General features: G+C 40.9%; 1 long non-coding RNA gene across 1 annotated transcript; it reads left to right on the top strand.

Moving 5' to 3' along the window:
• Nucleotides 1-10979: 10979 nt before the first annotated feature.
• On the top strand, nt 10980-11717 carry LOC135561778 (uncharacterized). Its single transcript, XR_010459646.1, has 2 exons — nt 10980-11070; nt 11278-11717. It is a non-coding gene; the product is annotated as an uncharacterized LOC135561778 (long non-coding RNA).
• Nucleotides 11718-13718: the final 2001 nt, after the last annotated feature.

The following is a 13718-nucleotide window of genomic DNA, read 5'->3' as shown; positions in this document are numbered from 1 at the left end:
CCGCGGGCCCAACCGTTAGGCCGCTACAGATGTTTGTTTTTTTGGAAGGAACGGGTCCTGGTCTGACAAACAGTAGTATAGCGCTGCGACTGTCCACCGCAGATGCGGAAGGGCAACATGGATGCGGTGGATTGAGATGTAGCCCATGTCCAAGATATCTCTTCCTTAAACTGATGGATTTTGATGCAAAAAAAAATTGTCATTAGATTAGCGCACAGGTGCGTCAATAGACTCTTAGGGATTCATACATAATCAAATCAAATGTTATTTGTCACATACACATGGTTAGCAGATGTTAATGCGAGTGTAGCGAAATGCTTGTGCTTCTAGTTCCGACAATGCAGTAATAACCAACGAGTGGAATTGTTAGGTTAGATTACAACTACTACCTTATACACACAAGTGTAAAGGGATAAAGAATATGTACATAAAGATATATGAATGAGTGATGGTACAGAACGGCATAGGCAAGATGCAGTAGATGGTATTGAGTACAGTATATACATATGAGATGAGTAATGTAGGGTATGTAAACAAAGTGGCATAGTTTAAAGTGGCTAGTGATACGTGTATTACATAAAGATGCTGTAGATGATATAGAGTATAGTATATACATATTCATATGAGATGAGTAATGTAGGGTATGTAAACATTACATTATATTAAGTGGCATTGTTTAAAGTGGCTAGTGATACATTTTTACAGTCTGTTGGCCTTGAGATAGAAGCTGTTTTTCAGTCTCTCGGTCCTTGCTTTGATGCACCTGTACTGACCTCGCCTTCTGGATGATAGCGGGGTGAACAGGCAGTGGCTCGGGTGGTTGTTGTCCTTGATGATCTTTATGGCCTTCCTGTGACATCGGGTGGTGTAGGTGTCCTGGAGGGCAGGTAGTTTGCCTCCGGTGATGTGTTGTGCAGACCTCACTACCCTCTGGAGAGCCTTACGGTTGTGGGCGGAGCAGTTGCCGTACCAGGCGGTGATACAGCCCGACAGGATGCTCTCGATTGTGCATCTGTAGAAGTTTGTGAATGCTTTTCGTGACAAGCCGAATTTCTTCAGCCTCCTGAGGTTGAAGAAGCGCTGCTGCGCCTTCTTCACGATGCTGTCTGTGTGGGTGGACCAATTCAGTTTGTCCGTGATATGTACGCAGAGGAACTTAAAACTTTACTACACTCTCCACTACTGTCCCGTCGATGTGGATAGGGGGATGCTCCCTCTGCTGTTTCCTGAAGTCCACAATCATCTCCTTTGTTTTGTTGACGTTGAGTGTGAGGTTATTTTCCTGACACCACATTCCGAGGGCCCTCACCTCCTCCCTGTAGCCCGTCTCGTCGTTGTTGGTAATCAAGCCTACCACTGTAGTGTCGTCCACAGGATAATTATTAACTTGACCAGGCTTAAAAATATATTTGTTATTGTTACCCATCTACCAATCGCTGCCCTTTGAGGCTTTCGAAAAAGCTCCCTGGTCTTTGTAGTTGAATCTGTGTTTGAAATGCGATACTTGTATGGGGGAGAGAGGAAGGGTCAGTCATTCAAATTGTCAACCCCTAATTTTACACCTGAAATCATTTAGGCTTGTCTAAACAAAGGGGCTTAATACTTATGCAATGATTATTTTTTATTCTGAATTTTGTGTTTATCTTTAAAAATATATTATTTTGTGTAGATTGTTGACCAAAAAAGTACAGTAAATCCACTACTTTGAAACATAATAAATTGTGAAGAAATCCAAGGTGTCTGAATACTTTTACAAGGCAATGCAACTGTCATATGTTATCAAGCTTAAATGAATAAACATTCAATGCTGTCCCCTAACCTTTCTGAGTGCTGCATGATGGTGATGGTGGTGAGGATGATTTACTTCATATATTTGATCACCAAAATTAGAAGGCAGCAATTTCACTGCGGTCCTTTAATGAATCAAATCAAAGGTTTTTGGTCACGTACACATTTTGCAGATACAGTACTATCCCCGGTGTAGCTAAATGTTTATGTTCCTAGCTCCAACAGTGTTAAACATGTTGGGCCTGGAGCTCCAAGCAGTGCAGTCTGTGATTTATTTAGATGAGAACACCACAGCATTTAGCACCCAGTTTTGAAGTGGGACAGCAACAGGACAATGACGGATGTGTAAGGCTATTTTTGGAAACTGGTTTCCTGAGATGGTTTGATGCACCTGAACTGCAGAGTGAAGGAAAAGTAACAACTCCTTCAAGGCTGTTGGAAAAGCATTCCAGGTGAAGCTGGTTGAGAGAATGGTGTACCTGGATAAAGCAGGCAAAGTGGCTACTTTGTCCTAAAATCTTAAAATATATTTTCATTTGTTTAACACTTTGCTTACTACATATTCCATCAGAATATTGAAAATAATAAATAAAAACCCTGGTGAGTAGGTAAACTTTTGCGGGTCTGTCTTGTGCTGGTTAAATAAGGTGAAATAAAAATACAAATATATTTCTTAATGAATTTTACAAAGTATTGTTGTGCATACAGTTGAAGCTAGGAACACAAGCAGCTAAAATTGTGATGATTTAAAAATGACCATCATCAATCCTATTGCTAGTTAACCATTCTAAAACTGACTGGTCTATGTTAAAGTCAGTTACAGTTGAAGTCGGAAGTTTACATACACTTAGTTGGAGTCATTGAAACTCATTTTTCAACCAGTCCACAAGTTTCTTGTTAACAAAATATAGTTTTGGCATTAGGACATCTACTTTGTGCATGACACAAGTAATTGTTCCAACAATTGTTTACAGACCGATTATTTCCATTTTAATCCACTGTATCACAATTCCAGAGAAGTTTACATACAACTTTGACTGTGCCTTTAAACAGCTTGGCATTAGAAGCTTCTGATAGGCTAAGTCAATTGGAGGAGTAATGTATTTCAAGGCCTACCTTCAAACTCAGTACCTCTTTGCTTGACATCATGGGAAAAATCAAAGAAATCAGTCAAGACCTCAGAAAAAAATTGTAGACCTCCACAAGTCTGATCCTTGGGAGCATTTTCCAAACGCCTGAAGGTACATTCATCTGTTAGTACACAAGTATAAACACCATGAAGCAACGCAGCCGTGAGGAAGGAGAAGTGTTCTGTCTCCTAGAGATGAACGTACTTTGGTGCAAGAAAAGTGCAAATCATTCCCAGGCAAAGGACCTTGTGAAGATGCTGGAGGAAACAGGCACAAAAGTATCTATATCCACAGTAAAACAGTGCATAACCTGAAAGGCCGCTCAGCAAGGAAGAAGCCACTGCTCCAAAACCGCCATAAGAAAACAGACTACTGTTTGCAACTGCACATGGGACAAAGATCGCTTTTTGGGAGAAATGTCCACTGGTCTGTTGAAACACAAATATAACTGTTTGGCCATAATGACCATCGTTATGTTTGGAGGAAAAGGGGGAGGCTTGCAAGCTGAAGACCACCATCCCAACCGTGAAGCATGGGGGTGGCAGCATCATGTTGTGGGGGTGCTTTGCTACAGGAGGGACTAATGCACTTCACAAAATAGATGGCTTCACGAGGAAAGAAAATTATGTGGATATATTGAAGCAAGTTTGGTGGATATATTGAAGTTAAAGTTTGGTCACAAATGGATCTTCCAAATGGACAATGACCCCATGCGTACTTCCAAAGTTGTGGCAAAACGGCTTAAAGACAACAAAGTCAAGGTATTGGAGTGGCCATCACAAAGCCCTGACCTCAATCCCATAGAAAATTTGTGGGCAGAACTGAAAAAGCGTTTGCGAGCAAGGAGGCCTACAAATCTGACTCAGTTAGAGCAGCTCTGTCAAGAGGAATGGGCCAAAATACACCCAACTTATTGTGGGAAGCTTGTTTGACCCAAGTTTAAAAAAATGTAAAGGCAATGCTACCAAATACTAATTGAGTGTATGTAAACTTCTGACCCACTGGGAATGTGATGAAATAAATAAAAGCTGAAATAAATCATTCTCTCTACTATTATTCTGACATTCACATTCTTAAAATAAAGTGGTGATCCTAACTGATCTAAAACAGGAATTTTACTAGGATTAAATGTCAGGAATTGTGAAAAACTGAGTTTAAATGTATTTGGCTAAGGTGTATGTAAAACTTCCGACTTCAACTCTATCTATTTTACTGTTGCAGCTGACATGTACAGTGGGGCAAAAAAGTATTTAATCAGCCACCAATTGTGCAAGTTCTCCCATGAGAGAGGCCTGTAATTTTCATCATAGGTACACTTCAACTATGACAGACAAAATTAGAAAAAAAAATCCTAAAAATCACATTGTAGGATTTTTAATGAATTTATTTACAAATTATGGTGGAAAATAAGTATTTGGTCAATAACAAAAGTTTATCTCAATACGTTGTTATATACCCTTTGTTGGCAATGACAGAGGTCAAACGTTTTCTGTAAGTCTTCACAAGGTTTTCACACACTGTTGCTGGTATTTTGGCCCATTCCTCCATGCAGATCTCCTCTAGAGCAGTGATGTTTTGGGGCTGTTGCTGGGCAACACAGACTTTCAACTCCCTCCAAAGATTTTCTATGGGGTTGAGATCTGGAGACTGGCTAGGCCACTCCAGGACCTTGAAATACTTCTTACGAAGCCACTCCTTCGTTGCCCGGGCGGTGTGTTTGGGATCATTGTCATGCTGAAAGACCCAGCCACGTTTCATCTTCAATGCCCTTGCTGATGGAAGGAGGTTTTCACTCAAAATCTCACGATACATGGCCCAGTTCATTCTTTCCTTTACACGAATCAGTCGTCCTGGTCCCTTTGCAGAAAAACAGCCCCAAAGCATGATGTTTCCACCCCATGCTTCACAGTAGGTATGGTGTTCTTTGGATGCAACTCAGCATATGACATTCTCCCAATCTTCTTCTGGATCATCCAAATGCTCTCTAGCAAACTTCAGACGGGCCTGGACATGTACTGGCTTAAGCAGGGGGATACGTCTGGCACTGCAGGATTTGAGTCCCTGGCGGCGTAGTGTGTTACTGATGGTAGGCTTTGTTACTTTGGTCCCAGCTCTCTGCAGGTCATTCACTAGGTCCCCCCGTGTGGTTCTGGGATTTTTGCTCACTGCTCTTGTGATCATTTTGACCCCACGGGTGAGATATTGCGTGGTGCCCCAGATCGAGGGAGATTATCAGTGGTCTTGTATGTCTTCCATTTCCTAATAATTGCTCCCACAGTTGATTTCTTCAAACCAAGCTGCTTATCTATTGCAGATTCAGTCTTCCCAGCCTGGTGCAGGTCTACAATTTTGTTTCTGGTGTCTTTTGACAGCTCTTTGGTCTTGGCCATAGTGGAGTTTGGAGTGTGACTGTTTGAGGTTGTGGACAGGTGTCTTTTACACTGATAAGTTCAAACAGATGCCATTAATACAGGTAACGAGTGGAGGACAGAGGAGCCTCTTAAAGAAGAAGTTACAGGTCTGTGAGAGCCAGAAATCTTGCTTGTTTGTAAGGTGACCAAATACTTATTTTCCACCATAATTTGCAAATAAATTCATTAAAAATCCTACAATGTGATTTTCTGGATTTTTTTCTCATTTTGTCTGTCATAGTTGAAGTGTACCTATGATGAAAATTACAGGCCTCTCTCATCTTTTTAAGTGGGAGAACTTGCACAATGGGTGGCTGACTAAATACTTTTTTGCCCCACTGTATACTGTTGAGTCATCAGCGGACATAGACACACAAGCTTTATTCAAGGTCAGTGGAGGGTATTTTGCAAAACAGAATACAATAATGGCCCTAGCCGCATGCCCTGTGGTACACCACACTCAACTGAATTTGCATGAGAGAGGCTTCCAATAACAAAAACCCTCTGTGTTGTATTAAATAGATAACTCTCAGTCTATAATTAGGCAGAGTATGCAAATCCATAACACTGGTGTTTTTTCAGCTATACAGTAGGTTATGACATCAAAAGCTGCGCTGAAATCTAACAAAACAGCTCCCACAATCTTCTTACTATCAATTTCTTTCAACCAATCATCAGTCATTTGCGTCAGTGCCGAGCATGTTGAGTGCCCTTCCCTATAACCATGCTGAAAGTCTTGGGTGTGGAATGACCTTTGCCTCCCTCCATGTCTGAGGGAACACAGTGTCTTCTTAAATTGAAGATGTGGCAAACATGAGTCAGAATGTATTCCGCTAACAACCTAAGCAATTTACCATCCAGGTTGTCGGTACCAGGTGGTTAGTCCTTATTTCTGATGAGAACACCACTTTAACCCAGTGAAGGGACAGCATCGCATGTGAAACTGTTTCTGAAAGTGTTGACTGATTTCCTCTTGATAACAGCGTATTACACCATATCATATAATCAGATATTGAGGTTAGGTAAAGCGCTGTCTGTGTTGCAGAATACATTTGGTGCTGTTCACAGCAGCTTTGTGTGTTTATAAAAATACCATCATCGTCATGTTCAGTGGTGTAAAGTACTTAAGTAAAAATATTAGTACTAATAAACTAGTTTTTGGGGGTATCTGTACTTTTCTTTACTATTTGTATTTTTGACAACTTACTTTTACTTCACTACATTCCTAAAGAAAATTATGTACTTTTTACTCCATATATTTTCCCTGACACCCAAAAGTACATGTTGCTTTTTGAATGCTTAGCAGAACAGGAAAATGGTCTAATTCATGCACTTATCAAGAGAACATCTCTGTTCATCCCTACTGCATCTGAACTGGCGGACTCACACGCTTTGTTTGTAAATTATGTCTGCATGTTGTAGTGTGCCCCTTGCTATCCGTAAATTTGTGCTGTCTAGTTTGCTTAAGGAATTTAAAATTATTTATAATTTTACTTTAACTTTGATACTTAACCTCTTCAGTCGACCCTCTACTTTTTTGAACATTCTGTTAAAAATCGCGCAACATTTCAGCGCCCTGCTACTCATGCCAGGAATATAGTATATGCATTTGCTTAGTCTGTGTGGATAGAAAACACTCAGACGTTTAAAAAACTGGTTAAATCACTGCTGTGGCTTTACCAGAACGGCATTTACATCGAAAAGCACAGGAAAAACTGATCACTGAAAATGGGAAAATATATCCATGCGCTACTTGATCCCATTGATAAAGGTGAACCACAATTAATTGACTGAGGTTGCAGAACCTACAGCTTCCACACGGTGTCTAGAGTCTTGTCATTTCCTTCGAGTTTTTCTTGGTCAAACACATCTAGGACCAGATATTTTCGTTGAGTTTCTAGCCGGACATTTTTCCAGACGGACAGCTAATGATCTTTACATCGCCTCCTGATGAATTTTATCGCTTATTAACGTTTACTAATACCTAAAGTTGCATTACAAACGTATTTCGAAGTGTTTTGTGAAAGTTTATCGTCGACTTTTTGAAATTTAAAAAATGACGTTACGTTTTGAAACGATGTTTTTTTCGTTTATCACACAGTCTACATATAACGATATCTAGGCTTTATATGGAACGATTTAATCGAAATAAAGACCCAGATAGTGTTTATGGGACATCTAGGAGTGCCAACAAAGAAGATGGTGAAAGGTAATGAATGTTTTCTATTTTATTGTGCGGTTTGTGTAACGCCGAAATGCTAATTATTTTGTTTACGTCCCCTGTGGGTCTTTTGGGGTGTTGCATGCTATCAGATAATAGCTTCTCATGCTTTCGCCGAAAAGCATTTTAAAAATCTGACTTGTTGCCTGGATTCACAACGAGTGTAGCTTTAATTCGATACCCTGCATGTGTATTTTAATGAACTTTTGAGTTTTAACTAATACTATTAGCAATTAGCGTAGCGCATTTGCATTTCCAGAGTTCTAGTTGGGACGCAAGCGTCCCGAGTAGAAGCAACAGGTTAAGTATATTTTTGCTAATTATATTTACTTTTGATACTTAAGTATATTTAAAACCAATTACTTTTAGACTTTTACTCAAGTAATATTTTACTGGATGACTTACATTTTTACTTGATTCATTTTCTATTAACACTTAGAGCTCCCCATCCCGGATCCGGGATCGTGACTACGGCTCAAGCTCATTAGCATTACGCACAATGCGAAAAAATATTCCTAAAAATATTTAACCTCCACATATTAACAAGTCCAATATCTCAAATGAAAGATAAACATCTTGTTAATCTACCCAGCAAGTCAGATTTCTAAAATGTTTTACGGCGAAAACATAGCACATATTTATATTAGATCACCACCGAAACAAAAGGCAAGCGGCGGCCATTTTGTCCCAGAAAAATAAAATTTTAAAGTAGGATTAAAAAATAAATAATTCACTAACCTTTTGAAAATCTTCATCAGATGACAGTAATATTACATGTTACACAGTACATTTTATTTTTTTTTCAATAATATGCCATTTATATCCATAAATCTCGGTTGACGACATTTTAAAAAAAAAACATGCTACTCAAATGTCCGGAGAAATGATGATAGCTCCGACAGATAACGTCAGATAACAAGCAATAAACATGACTAAATATACATGTTCTACATATATTTACAAAGATACACTTCTTCTTAATGCAACCGCTGTATTACATTTATTTTTAACGTTACAGACATCGTTCACTGGGCTATACTATGAGTCGGCGCTCAGATATTAGCATATGTCTCCTCTACGTTTGGAGTCCACAGAAACCCAAAATAACCACATAAATATTCCCTTACCTTTGATGTTCTTCCATCAGAAGACGTAGAAGGAGTCATACTTACCCAATAAATCGTTTGGTTTCACATTGTGTGTCCCTGTATTAGCATATGCTAACAGCTTCAGCTGAAATGCATCAAAAATGACTTCTGGTCCAGCACTCTTGCGCATTAAAACTTCCAATTTACATATTATATGTCGATTAAACTGGTCAAACGATGTGCAAAATCGAGCTTTATGATGTTTTTAGCATGTAGAACAAAGGACAGCGCTAACAGACAAACCGGCTTCAAATGCTTGATCTTGGAAAAGGAACATACTCCAAATCGGCCGCGGCAATAGAGTGCATGTATTTCAGAGGGACACGAGCAATTTCGCCCGCCAAACGTGCAGGGCTCGTGGGATTCTCACAATGAACGCACCATTTGAAAGCAGGCATCGCGCTGAACAGATAGACTGTTCCTGGATTCGTAGCTGCCTGGGAAGGGTGGGGGCGATGACGTCAAAGTTGACCCAACTTTTCTATTGTTCACAGAGTGTTTGGGAGAATGGCTGCCCTGAGAGTTCTGCTTTACATACAGACATAATTTAAACGGTTTTAGAAACTTTAGAGTTTTCTATTCAATAATAATTTTTATATGCATATATTAGCAATTTTGGGAGAAAAAAAAATTCAGTTTACTATGGGTACGCACTTTCTCCAACAGGGGCAGTATAGAGGGAGAGTTCTAATTAAGGTATCTTTACTTTGGCCTCCCGAGCGGTGCAGCGGTCTAAGGCACTCCATCGCAGTGCCAGAAGTGTAACTACAGACCCAGGGTCGATCCCGGGCTGTATCACAACTGGCCGGGATTGGGAGTTCCATAGGCCAGCGCACAATTGGCCCAGTGTCGTCCAGGTTAGAGGAGGGTTTGGCTGGAGGGGCATTAATTGGCTCATCGCGCTCTAGCTGACCTCGTGGAACGATGTTCCCAATGACACATTGGTGCCTCTGGCTTCCGGGTTAAGTGGGCGGGTGTTAAGAAGCATGGCGGGTCATGTTTCAGAGGACGCATGACTCAACCTTCGCCTCTCGAGCTCATTGTGGAGTTGCAGCGGGTACTTTTTCCACCACTGGTCATGTTGCAAAATTACCAGTGAAGAGACAGCGTTGTAGGTTTAAATAAATGTTATCATCACCATCATCAATCATCATGTTGCAACCGGTTAGGGACAGCACAGTATGTTTAAAGACGTGCTATCATCATCATCATCCTATTGCAACAGTACCAGTGAAGAGATGGCATAGCGTATGAAACTGCTTAAAGTGATCAGTCATTTCCTCTTTATCAGGGCATATTACACATTATCATACTTTACATTTGTGTATGGCTAATTCCAGGTGATGCCCTATCGCTTACATGGTGCACTGCTGAGGGCCCTATGGGCCTTGGTCAGTAGTGGTGCTCTCCTGAGGGCCCTATGGGCCTTGGTCAGTAGTGTTGCTCTCCTGAGAGCCCTGTGTGCCTTGGTCAGTAGTGGTGCTCTCCTGAGGGCCTTATGGGCCGTGGTCAGTAGTGGTGCTCTGCTGAGGGCCCTGTGGGCTGTGGTCAGTAGTGGTGCTCTGCTTAGGGCCATACGGGGCCTGGTCAGTAGTGGTGCTCTCCTGAGGGCCTTATGGGCCGTGGTCAGTAGTGGTGCTCTGCTGAGGGCCCTGTGGGCTGTGGTCAGTAGTGGTGCTCTGCTTAGGGCCATACGGGGCCTGGTCAGTAGTGGGGCTCTGAGGGCCATAAGGGTCCTGGTGAGTAGTGATGCACTGTGTTGGGAGTCGGGTGCCATTTGGGATGCAACCTTAGGCCATTGTTAGGTATGATATGGTGTAATAGCTGTTATCAAAACAACATGACTGATCAGTTTCATAAACAGTATAACAGGCAATGCTGTCACTTCACTCCCCTCTCCTTGGAAGTGGAACTAGCGATAGTGATCTCTAATGTCACTAATGCCATGCCCCCTGGTTGAACCAGCACAGTGACTTGGATTAATTCTGGTATAAAAATGGTGAGTTGTTGGAGACAAAATACATGCAGCCTCCAGCATCTTGTTACTGAAGCTGAACCAAACACTCAGACTCACTATCAATTCTCATCACCATGAAGATGATGTTGACCATCTCTCTGCTCCTCAGTGTTGGCTTTGCACTGGCTGACGCAATGTCTGTTCCGGAATTGAGAAACGACCTGAACAGACCAGGTTGGAAGGTCATCAAGAACTGTGTGAAAGTGCGAACGATCGTGGTGGAGGAGTTTGACAACATGCCGCCGCAGAAGAAGGAGACGGTTCAGATCTTCGGGGGACCAGAGTGTGACGACGACAATGAGAGAAGCAAAAGAGGATTTGTTCGCCTCGGCCGACAACTCTCCAATTACTGAAGGTATCCATTTAAATATTTGTTGTTCTTGTACATAATTATATAGTACAGGGGTGCTTGAATAGCAGTGGGATAGATTTGAACCCACTTTTGCACTAGTACATGTATTCTAGAGGCAGTGGCTAAGACCGCTAGACCACCTCAGGCCACAAAGATAACAATTTGACAGAAAACAATATGAATCCACTCCTCCTTTCTCCTCTCTTACAGCCTTGAGTAGTGTCACCTGGAGAAGACTGGCCTGGCCTCCCCAGTTTACGTACGTGGCCCTTGACTGTGGGTATCCGGTGACAGTGGACGATCCAGTACAGTGACGGGCAGTGGGGACGACATGGGAATGTGGGATAATCATGAATTAGAAAGTTCAATTAAATTTATTGGATTCACTCCAACTACTGTCTGTCTGAAAAGTGACACACTATACCCTGTGTTTTGCAGATTTTTATGGTCATAATTAGTTTGCTTCTCTGTTATATACTATCTGGTAACTCTCTAAGGCCATGCTGTAATGTATATGAATACAGTATTGAAAAGTAACCTTGAATAATCATAATGTACGTTAACGCTCACATTTTTAATGTTGCGTTGGATATGTCTTTTATGGAATGCTTCTAATATGATCAAGATAAAAATAGACTCATCTAAGGTCAGTTTTGTGTGGGTTTCTCCCTATGGTTTAGAATTATAGGCAGGGTTTCTCTCTAGGGTTCAGGATTTAAGGTAGGGTATCTCCCTACGGTTTAGGATTTGGGGGAGAGGGTAAGCCTTGGTTTTAGGATTTAAGGTAGCTAGGGTAAGCCTAGAGTAGGGTTTCTCCACAGGGTGTAGGATTTAGGGGAGGACAAGCCTTGGGTCTAGCATTTAAGGTAGCTAGGGAAAGCCAAGAGTTTAATATTTAGAGTAGAGTTTCTCCCTAGGGTTTAGGATTTGGGGGAGGGCTAGCCTAGAGTTTAGGATTCAAGGTAGCTAAGGCAAGTTTAGGGTTTAATATTTAAGGTACCTCGGGCAAGCCTAGAGTTTATGATTTAAAGTAAACCCTACGGAGTTTATCCGTAGGGTTTAGCAATAGGGGGAGGGCAAGCTGATACATTTATTTCCAGAGCGTATTAAGCTGTGCTACACTAAGTGTTTAAGGTTAACTCTTAATGTCTAGGATCAGGTTAATATCCTAATCGCAATATTTTTGATATTTTGCTATTTATTAGGATCCCCTTTAGCCACTGCAAAAGAATCAGCTACACTTCTAGGTGTCCACACGAAACATGAAATAATACATAGCGCAGAACATTATTAGTCAAACTGAAATAAATACATTTAACTACTAGCCTACAATGGCCACACCCCCATGGAAATTTAATTAACATAATTTTAAAAATCTGTCTGTTTATGCGAGAGAGAAAAAAAAAATCAGCATGGGCCAATATCGCACTTTAGCATCTGCGGTGAAAGGTGGCAGAGCTAGAGTGATCATTGTCAGACCATGAGACATCCTGACAATCGGTATTTCACAAAATCGTATGTAGTGTCCAAATGGTTTGGCCTACAAACTATTGTACAACCATACTGAAAGTTGAGACTCTCATGAACACAATTGTTTTATCCGTTTTGCTGTAGGATACCCACAAGTCACACAAGACGAGTCTGCATGTCCCCAGTACCAGTTTAAAAAATGAATGGAAGTATTAGTGCCTAAAATAAGGGGATAAATATAACAAGAAATATATACACTACAGGTCAAAAGTTTTAGACCACCTACGGGTTTTTCTTTATTTTTACTATATTCTACATTGTAGAATAATAGTGAAGACATCAACACAATGAAATAACACATGGAATCACGTAGTAACCAAAAAAGTGTTAAACAAATTCTTCAAATAGCCACCCTTTGCCTTGATGACAGCTTTGCACACTCTTGGCATTCTCACAACCAGCTTCATGAGGTAGTCACCTAGAATGCATTTCAATTAACAGGTGTGCCTTAAAAGTTAATTAAAAGTTTATTTGTGGAATTTCTCTCCTTCTTCTTTATGAGTTTGAGGCAATCAGTTGTTTTGTGACAAGGTAGGGGGTCTACACAGAAGATATCCCTATTTGGTAAAAGACTAAGTGCATATCATGGCAATAACAGTTCAAATAAGAAAAGGGAAACGACAGTCCAACTTTAAGAAATGAAGGTCAGTCAATGCAAAAGATTTCAAGAACTTTCAACATTTCTTCATGTGCAGTCGCAAAAACCATCAAGCGCTATGATGAAACTGGCTCTCATGAGGACCGCCACAGCCTTAGAAATTGCAGCCCAAGTAAATGCTTCACAGAGTTCAAGTACTGTAACAGACACATCTCAACATCAACTGTTCAGATGAGACTGTGAATCAGGCCATGGTTGAATTGATGCAAAGAAATGAAATCAATAAGAATAAAACATTTGCTTGGGCCAAGAAAAACAAGGAATGGACATTAGACCGTTGGAAATATATCCTTGAAGCATGGAGAAGGAGGTGTGATGGTGTGTGGGTGCTTTGCTGGTGACACTGTCTGTGATTTATTTAGAATTCAAGGCACACTTAATGAGCATGGCTACCACAGCATTCTGCAGCAATACGCCATCCCATCTGGTTTGTACTTAGTGGGACTATCATTTGTTTTTCAAC

This window comes from Oncorhynchus nerka, linkage group LG2 (genome assembly GCF_034236695.1).
Source record: "Oncorhynchus nerka isolate Pitt River linkage group LG2, Oner_Uvic_2.0, whole genome shotgun sequence".
NCBI lineage: Eukaryota > Metazoa > Chordata > Actinopteri > Salmoniformes > Salmonidae > Oncorhynchus > Oncorhynchus nerka.
This window is presented reverse-complemented; position numbering and strand designations above follow the sequence as displayed.